Consider the following 23,670-nt stretch of genomic DNA (forward strand, 5'->3'; position numbering starts at 1 on the left):
TAAGCTGATAAGCAACTTCAGCAAAGTCTCAGGATACAACAGCAATGTACAAAAATCACAAGCATTCTTATACATCAATAACAGACAAACAGAGAGCCAAATCATGAGTGAACTCCCATTCACAATTGCTTCAAAGAGAATAAAATACCTAGGAATCCAACTTACAAGGGATGTGAAGGACCTCTTCAAGGAGAAAACTACAAACCACTGCTCAAGGAAATAAAAGAGGATACAAACAAATGGAAGAACATTCCATGCTCATGGGTAGGAAGAATCAATATCATGAAAATGGCCATCCTTCCCAAGGTAATTTACAGATTCAATGCCATCCCCACCAAGTTACCAATGACTTTCTTCACAGAATTGGAAAAAACTACTTTAAAGTTCATATGGAACCAAAAAAGAGCCCGCATCACCAAGTCAATCCTAAGCCAAAAGAACAAAGCTGGAGGCATCACGCTACCTGACTTCCAACTATACTACAAGGCTACAGTAACCCAAACAGCATGGTACTGGTACCAAAACAGAGATATAGATCAATGGAACAGAACAGAGCCGTCAGAAATAATGCCACATATCTACAACTATCTGATCTTTGACAAACCTGACAAAAACAAGAAATGGAGAAAGGAATCCCTAGTTAATAAATGGTGCTGGGAAAACTGGCTAGCCACATGTAGAAAGCTGAAACTGGATCCCTTCCTTACACCTTCTACAAAAATCAACTCAACATGGATTAAAGACTTAAACGTTAGACCTAAAACCATAAAAACCCTAGAAGAAAACCTAGGCAATACCATTCAGGACATAGGCATGGGCAAGGAGTTCATGTCTAAAACACCAAAAGCAATGGCAACAAAAGCCAAAATTGACAAATGGGATCTAATTAAACTAAAGAGCTTCTGCACAGCAAAGGAAACTACCGTCAGAGTGAACAGGCAACCTACAAAATGGGAGAAAATTTTCGCAACCTACTCATCTGACAAAGGGCTAATATCCAGAATCTACAATGCACTCCAACAAATTTACAAGAAAACACCAAACAACCCCATCAAAAAGTGGGCGAAGGACATGAACAGACACTCCTCTAAAGAAGACATTTATGCAGCCAAAAAACACGTGAGAAAATGCTCACCATCACTGGCCATGAGAGAAATGCAAATCAAAACCACAATGAGATACCATCTCACACCAGATAGAATGGCAATCATTAAAAAGTCAGGAAACAACAGGTGCTGGAGAGGATGTGGAGAAATAGGAACACTTTTACACTGTTGGTGGGACTGTAAACTAGTTCAACCCTTGTGGAGGTCACTGTGGCGATTCCTCAGGGATCTAGAACTAGAAATTCCATTTGACCCAGCCATCCCATTACTGGGTATATACCCAAAGGACTATAAATCATGCTGCTATAAAGACACATGCACACGTATGTTTATTGCGGCATTATACACAACAGCAAAGAATTGGAACCAACCCAAATGTCCAACAGTGATAGACTGGATTAGGAAAATGTGGCACATATACACCATGGAATACCAGGCAGCCATAAAAAATGATGAGTTCATATCCTTTGTAGGGACATGGATGAAATTGGAAATCATCGTTCTCAGTAAACTATCGCAAGAACAAAAAACCAAACACCACATATTCTCACTCATAGGTGGGAATTGAACAATGAGAACACATGGACACAGGAAGGGGAACATCACACTTCGGGGACTGTGGTGGCGTGGGGGGAGGGGGGAGGGACAGCATTGGGAGATATACCTAATGCTAGATGACGAGTTGGTGGGTGCAGCGCACCAGCATGGCACATGTATACATATGTAGCTTACCTGCACGTTGCGCACATGTACCATAGAGCCTGAAGTATAATAATAATAATAATAATGATAATAATAATAATAATAATGATAAAAAGAAGAAAAATTAAAAAAAAAAAGAAAGGTATAAATTCCTCGACACTTACACTCTCCCATGACTAAACCAGGAAGAAGTTGAATCTCTGAATAGACTAATAACAGGAGCTGAAATTGCGGCAATAATCAATGGCTTACCAACCAAAAAGAGTCCAGGATCAGATGGGTTCACAGCCGAATTCTACCGGAGGTACAAGGAGGAACTGGAACCATTACTTCAGAAACTATTCCAATCAATAGAAAAAGAGGGAATCCTTCCTAACTCATTTTATGAGGCCAGCATCATGCTGATACCAAAGCTGGGCAGAGACACAACCAAAAAAGAGAATTTTAGACCAATATCCTTGATGAATATTGATGCAAAAATCCTCAATAAATTCCTGCAAACCGAATCCAGCAGCACATCAAACAGCTTATTCACCATGATCAAGTGGGCTTCATCCCTGGGATGCAAGGCTGGTTCAAGATACGCAAATCAATAAATGTAATCCAGCATATAAACAGAACCAAAGTCAAAAACCACATGATTATCTCAATACATGAAGAAAAGGCCTTTGACAAAATTCAACAACCCTTCATGCTAAAAACTCTCAATAAATTAGGTATTGATGGGTCGTATCTCAAAATAATAAGAGCTATTTATGACAAACCCACAGCCAATATCATACTGAATGGGCAAAAACTGGAAGCATTCACTTTGAAAACTGGCACAAGACAGGGATGCCCTCTCTCACCACTTCTATTCAACATAGTGTTGGAAGTTCTGGCCAGGGCAATTAGGCAAGAGAAGGAAATCAAGGGTATTCAATTAGGAGAAAAGGAAGTCAAATTGTCCCTGTTTGCAGATGACGTGATAGTATATCTAGAAAACCCCATTGTCTCAGCCCAAAATCTCCTTAAGCTGATAAGCAACTTCAGCAAAGTCTCAGGACACAACAGCAATGTACAAAAATCACAAGCATTCTTATACCTCAATAACAGACAAACAGAGAGCCAAATCATGAGTGAACTCCCATTCACAATTGCTTCAAAGAGAATAAAATACCTAGGAATCCAACTTACAAGGGATGTGAAGGACCTCTTCAAGGAGAAAACTACAAACCACTGCTCAAGGAAATAAAAGAGGATACAAACAAATGGAAGAACATTCCATGCTCATGGGTAGGAAGAATCAATATCATGAAAATGGCCATCCTTCCCAAGGTAATTTACAGATTCAATGCCATCCCCATCAAGTTACCAATGACTTTCTTCACAGAATTGGAAAAAACTACTTTAAAGTTCATATGGAACCAAAAAAGAGCCCGCATCACCAAGTCAATCCTAAGCCAAAAGAACAAAGCTGGAGGCATCACGCTACCTGACTTCCAACTATACTACAAGGCTACAGTAACCCAAACAGCATGGTACTGGTACCAAAACAGAGATATAGATCAATGGAACAGAACAGAGCCGTCAGAAATAATGCCACATATCTACAACTATCTGATCTTTGACAAACCTGACAAAAACAAGAAATGGAGAAAGGAATCCCTATTTAATAAATGGTGCTGGGAAAACTGGCTAGCCACATGTAGAAAGCTGAAACTGGATCCCTTCCTTACACCTTCTACAAAAATCAACTCAACATGGATTAAAGACTTAAACGTTAGACCTAAAACCATAAAAACCCTAGAAGAAAACCTAGGCAATACCATTCAGGACATAGGCATGGGCAAAGGGTTCATGTCTAGAACACCAAAAGCAATGGCAACAAAAGCCAAAATTGACAAATGGGATCTAATTAAACTAAAGAGCTTCTGCACAGCAAAGGAAACTACCGTCAGAGTGAACAGGCAACCTACAAAATGGGAGAAAATTTTCGCAACCTACTCATCTGACAAAGGGCTAATATCCAGAATCTACAATGCACTCCAACAAATTTACAAGAAAACACCAAACAACCCCATCGAAAAGTGGGCGAAGGACATGAACAGACACTCCTCAAAAGAAGACATTTATGCAGCCAAAAAACACGTGAAAAAATGCTCACCATCACTGGCCATGAGAGAAATGCAAATCCAAACCACAATGAGATACCATCTCACACCAGATAGAATGGCAATCATTAAAAAGTCAGGAAACAACAGGTGCTGGAGAGGATGTGGAGAAATAGGAACACTTTTACACTGTTGGTGGGACTGTAAACTAGTTCAACCCTTGTGGAGGTCACTGTGGCGATTCCTCAGGGATCTAGAACTAGAAATTCCATTTGACCCAGCCATCCCATTACTGGGTATATAACCAAAGGACTATAAATCATGCTGCTATAAAGACACATGCACACGTATGTTTATTGCGGCATAATACACAACAGCAAAGACTTGGAACCAACCCAAATGTCCAACAGTGATAGACTGGATTAAGAAAATGTGGCACATATACACCATGGAATACTAGGCAGCCATAAAAAATGATGAGTTCATATCCTTTGTAGGGACATGGATGAAATTGGAAATCATCGTTCTCAGTAAACTGTCGCAAGAACAAAAAACTAAACACCACATGTTCTCACTCATAGGTGGGAATTGAACAATGAGAACACATGGACACAGGAAGGGGAACATCACACTTCGGGGACTGTGGTGGCGTGGGGAGAGGGGGGGGGACAGCATTGGGAGATATACCTAATGCTAGATGACGAGTTGGTGGGTGCAGCGCACCAGCATGGCACATGTATACATATGTAGCTTACCTGCACGTTGCGCACATGTACCATAGAGCCTAAAGTATAATAATAATAATAATAATGAGAATAATAATAATAATAATGATAAAAAGAAGAAAAATTAAAAAAAAAAAGAAAGGTATAAATTCCTCGACACATACACTCTCCCATGACTAAACCAGGAAGAAGTTGAATCTCTGAATAGACTAATAACAGGAGCTGAAATTGCGGCAATAATCAATGGCTTACCAACCAAAAAGAGTCCAGGATCAGATGGGTTCACAGCCGAATTCTACCGGAGGTACAAGGAGGAACTGGAACCATTACTTCAGAAACTATTCCAATCAATAGAAAAAGAGGGAATCCTTCCTAACTCATTTTATGAGGCCAGCATCATGCTGATACCAAAGCTGGGCAGAGACACAACCAAAAAAGAGAATTTTAGACCAATATCCTTGATGAATATTGATGCAAAAATCCTCAATAAATTCCTGCAAACCGAATCCAGCAGCACATCAAACAGCTTATTCACCATGATCAAGTGGGCTTCATCCCTGGGATGCAAGGCTGGTTCAAGATACGCAAATCAATAAATGTAATCCAGCATATAAACAGAACCAAAGTCAAAAACCACATGATTATCTCAATACATGAAGAAAAGGCCTTTGACAAAATTCAACAACCCTTCATGCTAAAAACTCTCAATAAATTAGGTATTGACGGGTCGTATCTCAAAATAATAAGAGCTATTTATGACAAACCCACAGCCAATATCATACTGAATGGGCAAAAACTGGAAGCATTCACTTTGAAAACTGGCACAAGACAGGGATGCCCTCTCTCACCACTTCTATTCAACAAAGTGTTGGAAGTTCTGGCCAGGGCAATTAGGCAAGAGAAGGAAATCAAGCGTATTCAATTAGGAAAAAAGGAAGTCAAATTGTCCCTGTTTGCAGATGACGTGATAGTATATCTAGAAAACCCCATTGTCTCAGCCCAAACTCTCCTTAAGCTGATAAGCAACTTCAGCAAAGTCTCAGGATACAACAGCAATGTACAAAAATCACAAGCATTCTTATACATCAATAACAGACAAACAGAGAGCCAAATCATGAGTGAACTCCCATTCACAATTGCTTCAAAGAGAATAAAATACCTAGGAATCCAACTTACAAGGGATGTGAAGGACCTCTTCAAGGAGAAAACTACAAACCGCTGCTCAAGGAAATAAAAGAGGATACAAACAAATGGAAGAACATTCCATGCTCATGGGTAGGAAGAATCAATATCATGAAAATGGCCATCCTTCCCAAGGTAATTTACAGATTCAATGCCATCCCCATCAAGTTACCAATGACTTTCTTCACAGAATTGGAAAAAACTACTTTAAAGTTCATATGGAACCAAAAAAGAGCCCGCATCACCAAGTCAATCCTAAGCCAAAAGAACAAAGCTGGAGGCATCACGCTACCTGACTTCCAACTATACTACAAGGCTACAGTAACCCAAACAGCATGGTACTGGTACCAAAACAGAGATATAGATCAATGGAACAGAACAGAGCCGTCAGAAATAATGCCACATATCTACAACTATCTGATCTTTGACAAACCTGACAAAAACAAGAAATGGAGAAAGGAATCCCTATTTAATAAATGGTGCTGGGAAAACTGGCTAGCCACATGTAGAAAGCTGAAACTGGATCCCTTCCTTACACCTTCTACAAAAATCAACTCAACATGGATTAAAGACTTAAACGTTAGACCTAAAACCATAAAAACCCTAGAAGAAAACCTAGGCAATACCATTCAGGACATAGGCATGGGCAAAGGGTTCATGTCTAGAACACCAAAAGCAATGGCAACAAAAGCCAAAATTGACAAATGGGATCTAATTAAACTAAAGAGCTTCTGCACAGCAAAGGAAACTACCGTCAGAGTGAACAGGCAACCTACAAAATGGGAGAAAATTTTCGCAACCTACTCATCTGACAAAGGGCTAATATCCAGAATCTACAATGCACTCCAACAAATTTACAAGAAAACACCAAACAACCCCATCAAAAAGTGGGCGAAGGACATGAACAGACACTCCTCAAAAGAAGACATTTATGCAGCCAAAAAACACGTGAAAAAATGCTCACCATCACTGGCCATGAGAGAAATGCAAATCCAAACCACAATGAGATACCATCTCACACCAGATAGAATGGCAATCATTAAAAAGTCAGGAAACAACAGGTGCTGGAGAGGATGTGGAGAAATAGGAACACTTTTACACTGTTGGTGGGACTGTAAACTAGTTCAACCCTTGTGGAGGTCACTGTGGCGATTCCTCAGGGATCTAGAACTAGAAATTCCATTTGACCCAGCCATCCCATTACTGGGTATATACCCAAAGGACTATAAATCATGCTGCTATAAAGACACATGCACACGTATGTTTATTGCGGCATTATACACAACAGCAAAGACTTGGAACCAACCCAAATGTCCAACAGTGATAGACTGGATTAAGAAAATGTGGCCCATATACACCATGGAATACTAGGCAGCCATAAAAAATGATGAGTTCATATCCTTTGTAGGGACATGGATGAAATTGGAAATCATCGTTCTCAGTAAACTATCGCAAGAACAAAAAACCAAACACCACATATTCTCACTCATAGGTGGGAATTGAACAATGAGAACACATGGACACAGGAAGGGGAACATCACACTTCGGGGACTGTGGTGGCGTGGGGGGAGGGGGGAGGGACAGCATTGGGAGATATACCTAATGCTAGATGACGAGTTGGTGGGTGCAGCGCACCAGCATGGCACATGTATACATATGTAGCTTACCTGCACGTTGCGCACATGTACCATAGAGCCTAAAGTATAATAATAATAATAATGATAATAATAATAATAATAATGACAAAAAGAAGAAAAATTAAAAAAAAAAAGAAAGGTATAAATTCCTCGACACATACACTCTCCCATGACTAAACCAGGAAGAAGTTGAATCTCTGAATAGACTAATAACAGGAGCTGAAATTGCGGCAATAATCAATGGCTTACCAACCAAAAGGGGTCCAGGATCAGATGGGTTCACAGCCGAATTCTACCGGAGGTACAAGGAGGAACTGGAACCATTACTTCAGAAACTATTCCAATCAATAGAAAAAGAGGGAATCCTTCCTAACTCATTTTATGAGGCCAGCATCATGCTGATACCAAAGCTGGGCAGAGACACAACCAAAAAAGAGAATTTTAGACCAATATCCTTGATGAATATTGATGCAAAAATCCTCAATAAATTACTGGCAAATCGAATGCAGCAGCACATCAAACAGCTTATCCACCATGATCAAGTGGGCTTCATCCCTGGGATGCAAGGCTGGTTCAATATACGCAAATCAATAAATGTAATCCAGCATATAAACAGAACCAAAGTCAAAAACCACATGATTATCTCAATACATGAAGTAAAGGCCTTTGACAAAATTCAACAACCCTTCATGCTAAAATCTCTCAATAAATTAGGTATTGATGGGTCGTATCTCAAAATAATAAGAGCTATTTATGACAAACCCACAGCCAATATCATACTGAATGGGCAAAAACTGGAAGCATTCACTTTGAAAACTGGCACAAGACAGGGATGCCCTCTCTCACCACTTCTATTCAACATAGTGTTGGAAGTTCTGGCCAGGGCAATTAGGCAAGAGAAGGAAATCAAGGGTATTCAATTAGGAGAAAAGGAAGTCAAATTGTCCCTGTTTGCAGATGACGTGATGGTATATCTAGAATATACTATCTAGATATTTGTCTCAGCCCAAAATCTCCTTAAGCTGATAAGCAACTTCAGCAAAGTCTCAGGATACAACATCAATGTACAAAAATCACAAGCATTCTTATACATCAATAACACACAAACAGAGAGCCAAATCATGAGTGAACTCCCATTCACAATTGCTTCAAAGAGAATAAAATACCTAGGAATCCAACTTACAAGGGATGTGAAGGACCTCTTCAAGGAGAAAACTACAAACCACTGCTCAAGGAAATAAAAGAGGATACAAACAAATGGAAGAACATTCCATGCTCATGGGTAGGAAGAATCAATATCATGAAAATGGCCATCCTTCCCAAGGTAATTTACAGATTCAATGCCATCCCCACCAAGTTACCAATGACTTTCTTCACAGAATTGGAAAAAACTACTTTAAAGTTCATATATAACCAAAAAAGAGCCCGCATCACCAAGTCAATCCTCAGCCAAAAGACCAAAGCTGGAGGCATCACGCTACCTGACTTCCAACTATACTACAAGGCTACAGTAACCCAAACAGCATGGTACTGGTACCAAAACAGAGATATAGATCAATGGAACAGAACAGAGCCGTCAGAAATAATGCCACATATCTACAACTATCTGATCTTTGACAAACCTGACAAAAACAAGAAATGGAGAAAGGAATCCCTATTTAATAAATGGTGCTGGGAAAACTGGCTAGCCACATGTAGAAAGCTGAAACTGGATCCCTTCCTTACACCTTCTACAAAAATCAACTCAACATGGATTAAAGACTTAAACGTTAGACCTAAAACCATAAAAACCCTAGAAGAAAACCTAGGCAATACCATTCAGGACATAGGCATGGGCAAGGAGTTCATGTCTAAAACACCAAAAGCAATGGCAACAAAAGCCAAAATTGACAAATGGGATCTAATTAAACTAAAGAGCTTCTGCACAGCAAAGGAAACTACCGTCAGAGTGAACAGGCAACCTACAAAATGGGAGAAAATTTTCGCAACCTACTCATCTGACAAAGGGCTAATATCCAGAATCTACAATGCACTCCAACAAATTTACAAGAAAACACCAAACAACCCCATCAAAAAGTGGGCGAAGGACATGAACAGACACTCTTCAAAAGAAGACATTTATGCAGCCAAAAAACACGTGAAAAAATGCTCACCATCACTGGCCATGAGAGAAATGCAAATCAAAACCACAATGAGATACCATCTCACACCAGATAGAATGGCAATCATTAAAAAGTCAGGAAACAACAGGTGCTGGAGAGGATGTGGAGAAATAGGAACACTTTTACACTGTTGGTGGGACTGTAAACTAGTTCAACCCTTGTGGAGGTCACTGTGGCGATTCCTCAGGGATCTAGAACTAGAAATTCCATTTGACCCAGCCATCCCATTACTGGGTATATACCCAAAGGACTATAAATCATGCTGCTATAAAGACACATGCACACGTATGTTTATTGCGGCATTATACACAACAGCAAAGACTTGGAACCAACCCAAATGTCCAACAGTGATAGACTGGATTAAGAAAATGTGGCCCATATACACCATGGAATACTAGGCAGCCATAAAAAATGATGAGTTCATATCCTTTGTAGGGACATGGATGAAATTGGAAATCATCGTTCTCAGTAAACTATCGCAAGAACAAAAAACCAAACACCACATATTCTCACTCATAGGTGGGAATTGAACAATGAGAACACATGGACACAGGAAGGGGAACATCACACTTCGGGGACTGTGGTGGCGTGGGGGGAGGGGGGAGGGACAGCATTGGGAGATATACCTAATGCTAGATGACGAGTTGGTGGGTGCAGCGCACCAGCATGGCACATGTATACATATGTAGCTTACCTGCACGTTGCGCACATGTACCATAGAGCCTGAAGTATAATAATAATAATAATGATAATAATAATAATAATAATGACAAAAAGAAGAAAAATTAAAAAAAAAAAGAAAGGTATAAATTCCTCGACACTTACACTCTCCCATGACTAAACCAGGAAGAAGTTGAATCTCTGAATAGACTAATAACAGGAGCTGAAATTGCGGCAATAATCAATGGCTTACCAACCAAAAAGAGTCCAGGATCAGATGGGTTCACAGCCGAATTCTACCGGAGGTACAAGGAGGAACTGGAACCATTACTTCAGAAACTATTCCAATTAATAGAAAAAGAGGGAATCCTTCCTAACTCATTTTATGAGGCCAGCATCATGCTGATACCAAAGCTGGGCAGAGACACAACCAAAAAAGAGAATTTTAGACCAATATCCTTGATGAATATTGATGCAAAAATCCTCAATAAATTACTGGCAAACCGAATCCAGCAGCACATCAAACAGCTTATTCACCATGATCAAGTGGGCTTCATCCCTGGGATGCAAGGGTGGTTCAAGATACGCAAATCAATAAATGTAATCCAGCATATAAACAGAACCAAAGTCAAAAACCACATGATTATCTCAATACATGAAGAAAAGGCCTTTGACAAAATTCAACAACCCTTCATGCTAAAAACTCTCAATAAATTAGGTATTGATGGGTCGTATCTCAAAATAATAAGAGCTATTTATGACAAACCCACAGCCAATATCATACTGAATGGGCAAAAACTGGAAGCATTCACTTTGAAAACTGGCACAAGACAGGGATGCCCTCTCTCACCACTTCTATTCAACATAGTGTTGGAAGTTCTGGCCAGGGCAATTAGGCAAGAGAAGGAAATCAAGGGTATTCAATTAGGAGAAAAGGAAGTCAAATTGTCCCTGTTTGCAGATGACGTGATAGTATATCTAGAAAACCCCATTGTCTCAGCCCAAAATCTCCTTAAGCTGATAAGCAACTTCAGCAAAGTCTCAGGATACAACAGCAATGTACAAAAATCACAAGCATTCTTATACGTCAATAACAGACAAACAGAGAGCCAAATCATGAGTGAACTCCCATTCACAATTGCTTCAAAGAGAATAAAATACCTAGGAATCCAACTTACAAGGGATGTGAAGGACCTCTTCAAGGAGAAAACTACAAACCACTGCTCAAGGAAATAAAAGAGGATACAAACAAATGGAAGAACATTCCATGCTCATGGGTAGGAAGAATCAATATCATGAAAATGGCCATCCTTCCCAAGGTAATTTACAGATTCAATGCCATCCCCACCAAGTTACCAATGACTTTCTTCACAGAATTGGAAAAAACTACTTTAAAGTTCATATGGAACCAAAAAAGAGCCCGCATCACCAAGTCAATCCTCAGCCAAAAGAACAAAGCTGGAGGCATCACGCTACCTGACTTCCAACTATACTACAAGGCTACAGTAACCCAAACAGCATGGTACTGGTACCAAAACAGAGATATAGATCAATGGAACAGAACAGAGCCGTCAGAAATAATGCCACATATCTACAACTATCTGATCTTTGACAAACCTGACAAAAACAAGAAATGGAGAAAGGAATCCCTAGTTAATAAATGGTGCTGGGAAAACTGGCTAGCCACATGTAGAAAGCTGAAACTGGATCCCTTCCTTACACCTTCTACAAAAATCAACTCAACATGGATTAAAGACTTAAACGTTAGACCTAAAACCATAAAAACCCTAGAAGAAAACCTAGGCAATACCATTCAGGACATAGGCATGGGCAAGGAGTTCATGTCTAAAACACCAAAAGCAATGGCAACAAAAGCCAAAATTGACAAATGGGATCTAATTAAACTAAAGAGCTTCTGCACAGCAAAGGAAACTACCGTCAGAGTGAACAGGCAACCTACAAAATGGGAGAAAATTTTCGCAACCTACTCATCTGACAAAGGGCTAATATCCAGAATCTACAATGCACTCCAACAAATTTACAAGAAAACACCAAACAACCCCATCAAAAAGTGGGCGAAGGACATGAACAGACACTCCTCAAAAGAAGACATTTATGCAGCCAAAAAACACGTGAAAAAATGCTCACCATCACTGGCCATGAGAGAAATGCAAATCAAAACCACAATGAGATACCATCTCACACCAGATAGAATGGCAATCATTAAAAAGTCAGGAAACAACAGGTGCTGGAGAGGATGTGGAGAAATAGGAACACTTTTACACTGTTGGTGGGACTGTAAACTAGTTCAACCCTTGTGGAGGTCACTGTGGCGATTCCTCAGGGATCTAGAACTAGAAATTCCATTTGACCCAGCCATCCCATTACTGGGTATATAACCAAAGGACTATAAATCATGCTGCTATAAAGACACATGCACACGTATGTTTATTGCGGCATTATACACAACAGCAAAGACTTGGAACCAACCCAAATGTCCAACAGTGATAGACTGGATTAAGAAAATGTGGCACATATACACCATGGAATACTAGGCAGCCATAAAAAATGATGAGTTCATATCCTTTGTAGGGACATGGATGAAATTGGAAATCATCGTTCTCAGTAAACTGTCGCAAGAACAAAAAACTAAACACCACATGTTCTCACTCATAGGTGGGAATTGAACAATGAGAACACATGGACACAGGAAGGGGAACATCACACTTCGGGGACTGTGGTGGCGTGGGGAGGGGGGGGGGACAGCATTGGGAGATATACCTAATGCTAGATGACGAGTTGGTGGGTGCAGCGCACCAGCATGGCACATGTATACATATGTAGCTTACCTGCACGTTGCGCACATGTACCATAGAGCCTAAAGTATAATAATAATAATAATAATGAAAATAATAATAATAATAATGATAAAAAGAAGAAAAATTAAAAAAAAAAGAAAGGTATAAATTCCTCGACACATACACTCTCCCATGACTAAACCAGGAAGAAGTTGAATCTCTGAATAGACTAATAACAGGAGCTGAAATTGCGGCAATAATCAATGGCTTACCAACCAAAAAGAGTCCAGGATCAGATGGGTTCACAGCCGAATTCTACCGGAGGTACAAGGAGGAACTGGAACCATTACTTCAGAAACTATTCCAATCAATAGAAAAAGAGGGAATCCTTCCTAACTCATTTTATGAGGCCAGCATCATGCTGATACCAAAGCTGGGCAGAGACACAACCAAAAAAGAGAATTTTAGACCAATATCCTTGATGAATATTGATGCAAAAATCCTCAATAAATTACTGGCAAACCGAATCCAGCAGCACATCAAACAGCTTATTCACCATGATCAAGTGGGCTTCATCCCTGGGATGCAAGGCTGGTTCAAGATACGCAAATCAATAAATGTAATCCAGCATATAAACAGAACCAAAGTCAAAAACCACATGATTATCTCAATACATGAAGAAAAGGCCTTTGACAAAATTCAACAACCCTTCATGCTAAAAACTCTCAATAAATTAGGTATTGATGGGTCGTATCTCAAAATAATAAGAGCTATTTATGACAAACCCACAGCCAATATCATACTGAATGGGCAAAAACTGGAAGCATTCACTTTGAAAACTGGCACAAGACAGGGATGCCCTCTCTCACCACTTCTATTCAACATAGTGTTGGAATTTCTGGCCAGGGCAATTAGGCAAGAGAAGGAAATCAAGGGTATTCAATTAGGAGAAAAGGAAGTCAAATTGTCCCTGTTTGCAGATGACGTGATAGTATATCTAGAAAACCCCATTGTCTCAGCCCAAAATCTCCTTAAGCTGATAAGCAACTTCAGCAAAGTCTCAGGATACAACAGCAATGTACAAAAATCACAAGCATTCTTATACATCAATAACAGACAAACAGAGAGCCAAATCATGAGTGAACTCCCATTCACAATTGCTTCAAAGAGAATAAAATACCTAGGAATCCAACTTACAAGGGATGTGAAGGACCTCTTCAAGGAGAAAACTACACACCACTGCTCAAGGAAATAAAAGAGGATACAAACAAATGGAAGAACATTCCATGCTCATGGGTAGGAAGAATCAATATCATGAAAATGGCCATCCTTCCCAAGGTAATTTACAGATTCAATGCCATCCCCACCAAGTTACCAATGACTTTCTTCACAGAATTGGAAAAAACTACTTTAAAGTTCATATGGAAACAAAAAAGAGCCCGCATCACCAAGTCAATCCTCAGCCAAAAGAACAAAGCTGGAGGCATCACGCTACCTGACTTCCAACTATACTACAAGGCTACAGTAACCCAAACAGCATGGTACTGGTACCAAAACAGAGATATAGATCAATGGAACAGAACAGAGCCGTCAGAAATAATGCCACATATCTACAACTATCTGATCTTTGACAAACCTGACAAAAACAAGTAATGGAGAAAGGAATCCCTATTTAATAAATGGTGCTGGGAAAACTGGCTAGCCACATGTAGAAAGCTGAAACTGGATCCCTTCCTTACACCTTCTACAAAAATCAACTCAACATGGATTAAAGACTTAAACGTTAGACCTAAAACCATAAAAACCCTAGAAGAAAACCTAGGCAATACCATTCAGGACATAGGCATGGGCAAGGAGTTCATGTCTAAAACACCAAAAGCAATGGCAACAAAAGCCAAAATTGACAAATGGGATCTAATTAAACTAAAGAGCTTCTGCACAGCAAAGGAAACTACCGTCAGAGTGAACAGGCAACCTACAAAATGGGAGAAAATTTTCGCAACCTACTCATCTGACAAAGGGCTAATATCCAGAATCTACAATGCACTCCAACAAATTTACAAGAAAACACCAAACAACCCCATCAAAAAGTGGGCGAAGGACATGAACAGACACTCCTCAAAAGAAGACATTTATGCAGCCAAAAAACACGTGAGAAAATGCTCACCATCACTGGCCATGAGAGAAATGCAAATCAAAACCACAATGAGATACCATCTCACACCAGATAGAATGGCAATCATTAAAAAGTCAGGAAACAACAGGTGCTGGAGAGGATGTGGAGAAATAGGAACACTTTTACACTGTTGGTGGGACTGTAAACTAGTTCAACCCTTGTGGAGGTCACTGTGGCGATTCCTCAGGGATCTAGAACTAGAAATTCCATTTGACCCAGCCATCCCATTACTGGGTATATAACCAAAGGACTATAAATCATGCTGCTATAAAGACACATGCACACGTATGTTTATTGCGGCATTATACACAACAGCAAAGACTTGGAACCAACCCAAATGTCCAACAGTGATAGACTGGATTAAGAAAATGTGGCACATATACACCATGGAATACTAGGCAGCCATAAAAAAGGATGAGTTCATATCCTTTGTAGGGACATGGATGAAATTGGAAATCATCGTTCTCAGTAAACTGTCGCAAGAACAAAAAACTAAACACCACATGTTCTCACTCATAGGTGGGAATTGAAAAATGAGAACACATGGACACAGGAAGGGGAACATCACACTTCGGGGACTGTGGTTGCGTGGGGAGAGGGGGGGGGACAGCACTGGGAGATATACCTAATGCTAGATGACGAGTTGGTGGGTGCAGCGCACCAGCATGGCACATGTATACATATGTAGCTTACCTGCACGTTGCGCACATGTACCATAGAGCCTGAAGTATAATAATAATAATAATAATGATAATAATAATAATAATAATGATAAAAAGAAGAAAAATTAAAAAAAAAAAGAAAGGTATAAATTCCTCGACACTTACACTCTCCCATGACTAAACCAGGAAGAAGTTGAATCTCTGAATAGACTAATAACAGGAGCTGAAATTGCGGCAATAATCAATGGCTTACCAACCAAAAAGAGTCCAGGATCAGATGGGTTCACAGCCGAATTCTACCGGAGGTACAAGGAGGAACTGGAACCATTACTTCAGAAACTATTCCAATCAATAGAAAAAGAGGGAATCCTTCCTAACTCATTTTATGAGGCCAGCATCATGCTGATACCAAAGCTGGGCAGAGACACAACCAAAAAAGAGAATTTTAGACCAATATCCTTGATGAATATTGATGCAAAAATCCTCAATAAATTCCTGCAAACCGAATCCAGCAGCACATCAAACAGCTTATTCACCATGATCAAGTGGGCTTCATCCCTGGGATGCAAGGCTGGTTCAAGATACGCAAATCAATAAATGTAATCCAGCATATAAACAGAACCAAAGTCAAAAACCACATGATTATCTCAATACATGAAGAAAAGGCCTTTGACAAAATTCAACAACCCTTCATGCTAAAAACTCTCAATAAATTAGGTATTGATGGGTCGTATCTCAAAATAATAAGAGCTATTTATGACAAACCCACAGCCAATATCATACTGAATGGGCAAAAACTGGAAGCATTCACTTTGAAAACTGGCACAAGACAGGGATGCCCTCTCTCACCACTTCTATTCAACATAGTGTTGGAAGTTCTCGCCAGGGCAATTAGGCAAGAGAAGGAAATCAAGGGTATTCAATTAGGAGAAAAGGAAGTCAAATTGTCCCTGTTTGCAGATGACGTGATAGTATATCTAGAAAACCCCATTGTCTCAGCCCAAAATCTCCTTAAGCTGATAAGCAACTTCAGCAAAGTCTCAGGATACAACAGCAATGTACAAAAATCACAAGCATTCTTATACATCAATAACAGACAAACAGAGAGCCAAATCATGAGTGAACTCCCATTCACAATTGCTTCAAAGAGAATAAAATACCTAGGAATCCAACTTACAAGGGATGTGAAGGACCTCTTCAAGGAGAAAACTACAAACCACTGCTCAAGGAAATAAAAGAGGATACAAACAAATGGAAGAACATTCCATGCTCATGGGTAGGAAGAATCAATATCATGAAAATGGCCATCCTTCCCAAGGTAATTTACAGATTCAATGCCATCCCCACCAAGTTACCAATGACTTTCTTCACAGAATTGGAAAAAACTACTTTAAAGTTCATATATAACCAAAAAAGAGCCCGCATCACCAAGTCAATCCTAAGCCAAAAGAACAAAGCTGGAGGCATCACGCTACCTGACTTCCAACTATACTACAAGGCTACAGTAACCCAAACAGCATGGTACTGGTACCAAAACAGAGATATAGATCAATGGAACAGAACAGAGCCGTCAGAAATAATGCCACATATCTACAACTATCTGATCTTTGACAAACCTGACAAAAACAAGAAATGGAGAAAGGAATCCCTAGTTAATAAATGGTGCTGGGAAAACTGGCTAGCCACATGTAGAAAGCTGAAACTGGATCCCTTCCTTACACCTTCTACAAAAATCAACTCAACATGGATTAAAGACTTAAACGTTAGACCTAAAACCATAAAAACCCTAGAAGAAAACCTAGGCAATACCATTCAGGACATAGGCATGGGCAAGGAGTTCATGTCTAAAACACCAAAAGCAATGGCAACAAAAGCCAAAATTGACAAATGGGATCTAATTAAACTAAAGAGCTTCTGCACAGCAAAGGAAACTACCGTCAGAGTGAACAGGCAACCTACAAAATGGGAGAAAATTTTCGCAACCTACTCATCTGACAAAGGGCTAATATCCAGAATCTACAATGCACTCCAACAAATTTACAAGAAAACACCAAACAACCCCATCAAAAAGTGGGCGAAGGACATGAACAGACACTCCTCAAAAGAAGACATTTATGCAGCCAAAAAACACGTGAGAAAATGCTCACCATCACTGGCCATGAGAGAAATGCAAATCAAAACCACAATGAGATACCATCTCACACCAGATAGAATGGCAATCATTAAAAAGTCAGGAAACAACAGGTGCTGGAGAGGATGTGGAGAAATAGGAACACTTTTACACTGTTGGTGGGACTGTAAACTAGTTCAACCCTTGTGGAGGTCACTGTGGCGATTCCTCAGGGATCTAGAACTAGAAATTCCATTTGACCCAGCCATCCCATTACTGGGTATATACCCAAAGGACTATAAATCATGCTGCTATAAAGACACATGCACACGTATGTTTATTGCGGCATTATACACAACAGCAAAGACTTGGAACCAACCCAAATGTCCAACAGTGATAGACTGGATTAGGAAAATGTGGCACATATACACCATGGAATACCAGGCAGCCATAAAAAATGATGAGTTCATATCCTTTGTAGGGACATGGATGAAATTGGAAATCATCGTTCTCAGTAAACTATCGCAAGAACAAAAAACCAAACACCACATATTCTCACTCATAGGTGGGAATTGAACAATGAGAACACATGGACACAGGAAGGGGAACATCACACTTCGGGGACTGTGGTGGCGTGGGGGGAGGGGGGAGGGACAGCATTGGGAGATATACCTAATGCTAGATGACGAGTTGGTGGGTGCAGCGCACCAGCATGGCACATGTATACATATGTAGCTTACCTGCACGTTGCGCACATGTACCATAGAGCCTGAAGTATAATAATAATAATAATAATGATAATAATAATAATAATAATGATAAAAAGAAGAAAAATTAAAAAAAAAAAGAAAGGTATAAATTCCTCGACACTTACACTCTCCCATGACTAAACCAGGAAGAAGTTGAATCTCTGAATAGACTAATAACAGGAGCTGAAATTGCGGCAATAATCAATGGCTTACCAACCAAAAAGAGTCCAGGATCAGATGGGTTCACAGCCGAATTCTACCGGAGGTACAAGGAGGAACTGGAACCATTACTTCAGAAACTATTCCAATCAATAGAAAAAGAGGGAATCCTTCCTAACTCATTTTATGAGGCCAGCATCATGCTGATACCAAAGCTGGGCAGAGACACAACCAAAAAAGAGAATTTTAGACCAATATCCTTGATGAATATTGATGCAAAAATCCTCAATAAATTCCTGCAAACCGAATCCAGCAGCACATCAAACAGCTTATTCACCATGATCAAGTGGGCTTCATCCCTGGGATGCAAGGCTGGTTCAAGATACGCAAATCAATAAATGTAATCCAGCATATAAACAGAACCAAAGTCAAAAACCACATGATTATCTCAATACATGAAGAAAAGGCCTTTGACAAAATTCAACAACCCTTCATGCTAAAAACTCTCAATAAATTAGGTATTGATGGGTCGTATCTCAAAATAATAAGAGCTATTTATGACAAACCCACAGCCAATATCATACTGAATGGGCAAAAACTGGAAGCATTCACTTTGAAAACTGGCACAAGACAGGGATGCCCTCTCTCACCACTTCTATTCAACATAGTGTTGGAAGTTCTGGCCAGGGCAATTAGGCAAGAGAAGGAAATCAAGGGTATTCAATTAGGAGAAAAGGAAGTCAAATTGTCCCTGTTTGCAGATGACGTGATAGTATATCTAGAAAACCCCATTGTCTCAGCCCAAAATCTCCTTAAGCTGATAAGCAACTTCAGCAAAGTCTCAGGATACAACAGCAATGTACAAAAATCACAAGCATTCTTATACCTCAATAACAGACAAACAGAGAGCCAAATCATGAGTGAACTCCCATTCACAATTGCTTCAAAGAGAATAAAATACCTAGGAATCCAACTTACAAGGGATGTGAAGGACCTCTTCAAGGAGAAAACTACAAACCACTGCTCAAGGAAATAAAAGAGGATACAAACAAATGGAAGAACATTCCATGCTCATGGGTAGGAAGAATCAATATCATGAAAATGGCCATCCTTCCCAAGGTAATTTACAGATTCAATGCCATCCCCATCAAGTTACCAATGACTTTCTTCACAGAATTGGAAAAAACTACTTTAAAGTTCATATGGAACCAAAAAAGAGCCCGCATCACCAAGTCAATCCTAAGCCAAAAGAACAAAGCTGGAGGCATCACGCTACCTGACTTCCAACTATACTACAAGGCTACAGTAACCCAAACAGCATGGTACTGGTACCAAAACAGAGATATAGATCAATGGAACAGAACAGAGCCGTCAGAAATAATGCCACATATCTACAACTATCTGATCTTTGACAAACCTGACAAAAACAAGAAATGGAGAAAGGAATCCCTATTTAATAAATGGTGCTGGGAAAACTGGCTAGCCACATGTAGAAAGCTGAAACTGGATCCCTTCCTTACACCTTCTACAAAAATCAACTCAACATGGATTAAAGACTTAAACGTTAGACCTAAAACCATAAAAACCCTAGAAGAAAACCTAGGCAATACCATTCAGGACATAGGCATGGGCAAAGGGTTCATGTCTAGAACACCAAAAGCAATGGCAACAAAAGCCAAAATTGACAAATGGGATCTAATTAAACTAAAGAGCTTCTGCACAGCAAAGGAAACTACCGTCAGAGTGAACAGGCAACCTACAAAATGGGAGAAAATTTTCGCAACCTACTCATCTGACAAAGGGCTAATATCCAGAATCTACAATGCACTCCAACAAATTTACAAGAAAACACCAAACAACCCCATCGAAAAGTGGGCGAAGGACATGAACAGACACTCCTCAAAAGAAGACATTTATGCAGCCAAAAAACACGTGAAAAAATGCTCACCATCACTGGCCATGAGAGAAATGCAAATCAAAACCACAATGAGATACCATCTCACACCAGATAGAATGGCAATCATTAAAAAGTCAGGAAACAACAGGTGCTGGAGAGGATGTGGAGAAATAGGAACACTTTTACACTGTTGGTGGGACTGTAAACTAGTTCAACCCTTGTGGAGGTCACTGTGGCGATTCCTCAGGGATCTAGAACTAGAAATTCCATTTGACCCAGCCATCCCATTACTGGGTATATAACCAAAGGACTATAAATCATGCTGCTATAAAGACACATGCACACGTATGTTTATTGCGGCATAATACACAACAGCAAAGACTTGGAACCAACCCAAATGTCCAACAGTGATAGACTGGATTAAGAAAATGTGGCACATATACACCATGGAATACTAGGCAGCCATAAAAAATGATGAGTTCATATCCTTTGTAAGGACATGGATGAAATTGGAAATCATCGTTCTCAGTAAACTGTCGCAAGAACAAAAAACTAAACACCACATGTTCTCACTCATAGGTGGGAATTGAACAATGAGAACACATGGACACAGGAAGGGGAACATCACACTTCGGGGACTGTGGTGGCGTGGGGAGAGGGGGGGGGACAGCATTGGGAGATATACCTAATGCTAGATGACGAGTTGGTGGGTGCAGCGCACCAGCATGGCACATGTATACATATGTAGCTTACCTGCACGTTGCGCACATGTACCATAGAGCCTAAAGTATAATAATAATAATAATAATGAGAATAATAATAATAATGATAAAAAGAAGAAAAATTAAAAAAAAAAAGAAAGGTATAAATTCCTCGACACATACACTCTCCCATGACTAAACCAGGAAGAAGTTGAATCTCTGAATAGACTAATAACAGGAGCTGAAATTGCGGCAATAATCAATGGCTTACCAACCAAAAAGAGTCCAGGATCAGATGGGTTCACAGCCGAATTCTACCGGAGGTACAAGGAGGAACTGGAACCATTACTTCAGAAACTATTCCAATCAATAGAAAAAGAGGGAATCCTTCCTAACTCATTTTATGAGGCCAGCATCATGCTGATACCAAAGCTGGGCAGAGACACAACCAAAAAAGAGAATTTTAGACCAATATCCTTGATGAATATTGATGCAAAAATCCTCAATAAATTCCTGCAAACCGAATCCAGCAGCACATCAAACAGCTTATTCACCATGATCAAGTGGGCTTCATCCCTGGGATGCAAGGCTGGTTCAAGATACGCAAATCAATAAATGTAATCCAGCATATAAACAGAACCAAAGTCAAAAACCACATGATTATCTCAATACATGAAGAAAAGGCCTTTGACAAAATTCAACAACCCTTCATGCTAAAAACTCTCAATAAATTAGGTATTGACGGGTCGTATCTCAAAATAATAAGAGCTATTTATGACAAACCCACAGCCAATATCATACTGAATGGGCAAAAACTGGAAGCATTCACTTTGAAAACTGGCACAAGACAGGGATGCCCTCTCTCACCACTTCTATTCAACATAGTGTTGGAAGTTCTGGCCAGGGCAATTAGGCAAGAGAAGGAAATCAAGCGTATTCAATTAGGAAAAAAGGAAGTCAAATTGTCCCTGTTTGCAGATGACGTGATAGTATATCTAGAAAACCCCATTGTCTCAGCCCAAACTCTCCTTAAGCTGATAAGCAACTTCAGCAAAGTCTCAGGATACAACAGCAATGTACAAAAATCACAAGCATTCTTATACATCAATAACAGACAAACAGAGAGCCAAATCATGAGTGAACTCCCATTCACAATTGCTTCAAAGAGAATAAAATACCTAGGAATCCAACTTACAAGGGATGTGAAGGACCTCTTCAAGGAGAAAACTACAAACCGCTGCTCAAGGAAATAAAAGAGGATACAAACAAATGGAAGAACATTCCATGCTCATGGGTAGGAAGAATCAATATCATGAAAATGGCCATCCTTCCCAAGGTAATTTACAGATTCAATGCCATCCCCACCAAGTTAATAATGACTTTCTTCACAGAATTGGAAAAAACTACTTTAAAGTTCATATGGAACCAAAAAAGAGCCCGCATCACCAAGTCAATCCTAAGCCAAAAGAACAAAGCTGGAGGCATCACGCTACCTGACTTCCAACTATACTACAAGGCTACAGTAACCCAAACAGCATGGTACTGGTACCAAAACAGAGATATAGATCAATGGAACAGAACAGAGCCGTCAGAAATAATGCCACATATCTACAACTATCTGATCTTTGACAAACCTGACAAAAACAAGAAATGGAGAAAGGAATCCCTATTTAATAAATGGTGCTGGGAAAACTGGCTAGCCACATGTAGAAAGCTGAAACTGGATCCCTTCCTTACACCTTCTACAAAAATCAACTCAACATGGATTAAAGACTTAAACGTTAGACCTAAAACCATAAAAACCCTAGAAGAAAACCTAGGCAATACCATTCAGGACATAGGCATGGGCAAGGAGTTCATGTCTAAAACACCAAAAGCAATGGCAACAAAAGCCAAAATTGACAAATGGGATCTAATTAAACTAAAGAGCTTCTGCACAGCAAAGGAAACTACCGTCAGAGTGAACAGGCAACCTACAAAATGGGAGAAAATTTTCGCAACCTACTCATCTGACAAAGGGCTAATATCCAGAATCTACAATGCACTCCAACAAATTTACAAGAAAACACCAAACAACCCCATCAAAAAGTGGGCGAAGGACATGAACAGACACTCCTCAAAAGAAGACATTTATGCAGCCAAAAAACACGT

The sequence above is a fragment of the Pongo abelii genome, chromosome 22 (genome assembly GCF_028885655.2).
Source record: "Pongo abelii isolate AG06213 chromosome 22, NHGRI_mPonAbe1-v2.0_pri, whole genome shotgun sequence".
In the NCBI taxonomy this organism is placed as follows: Eukaryota; Metazoa; Chordata; class Mammalia; order Primates; family Hominidae; genus Pongo; species Pongo abelii.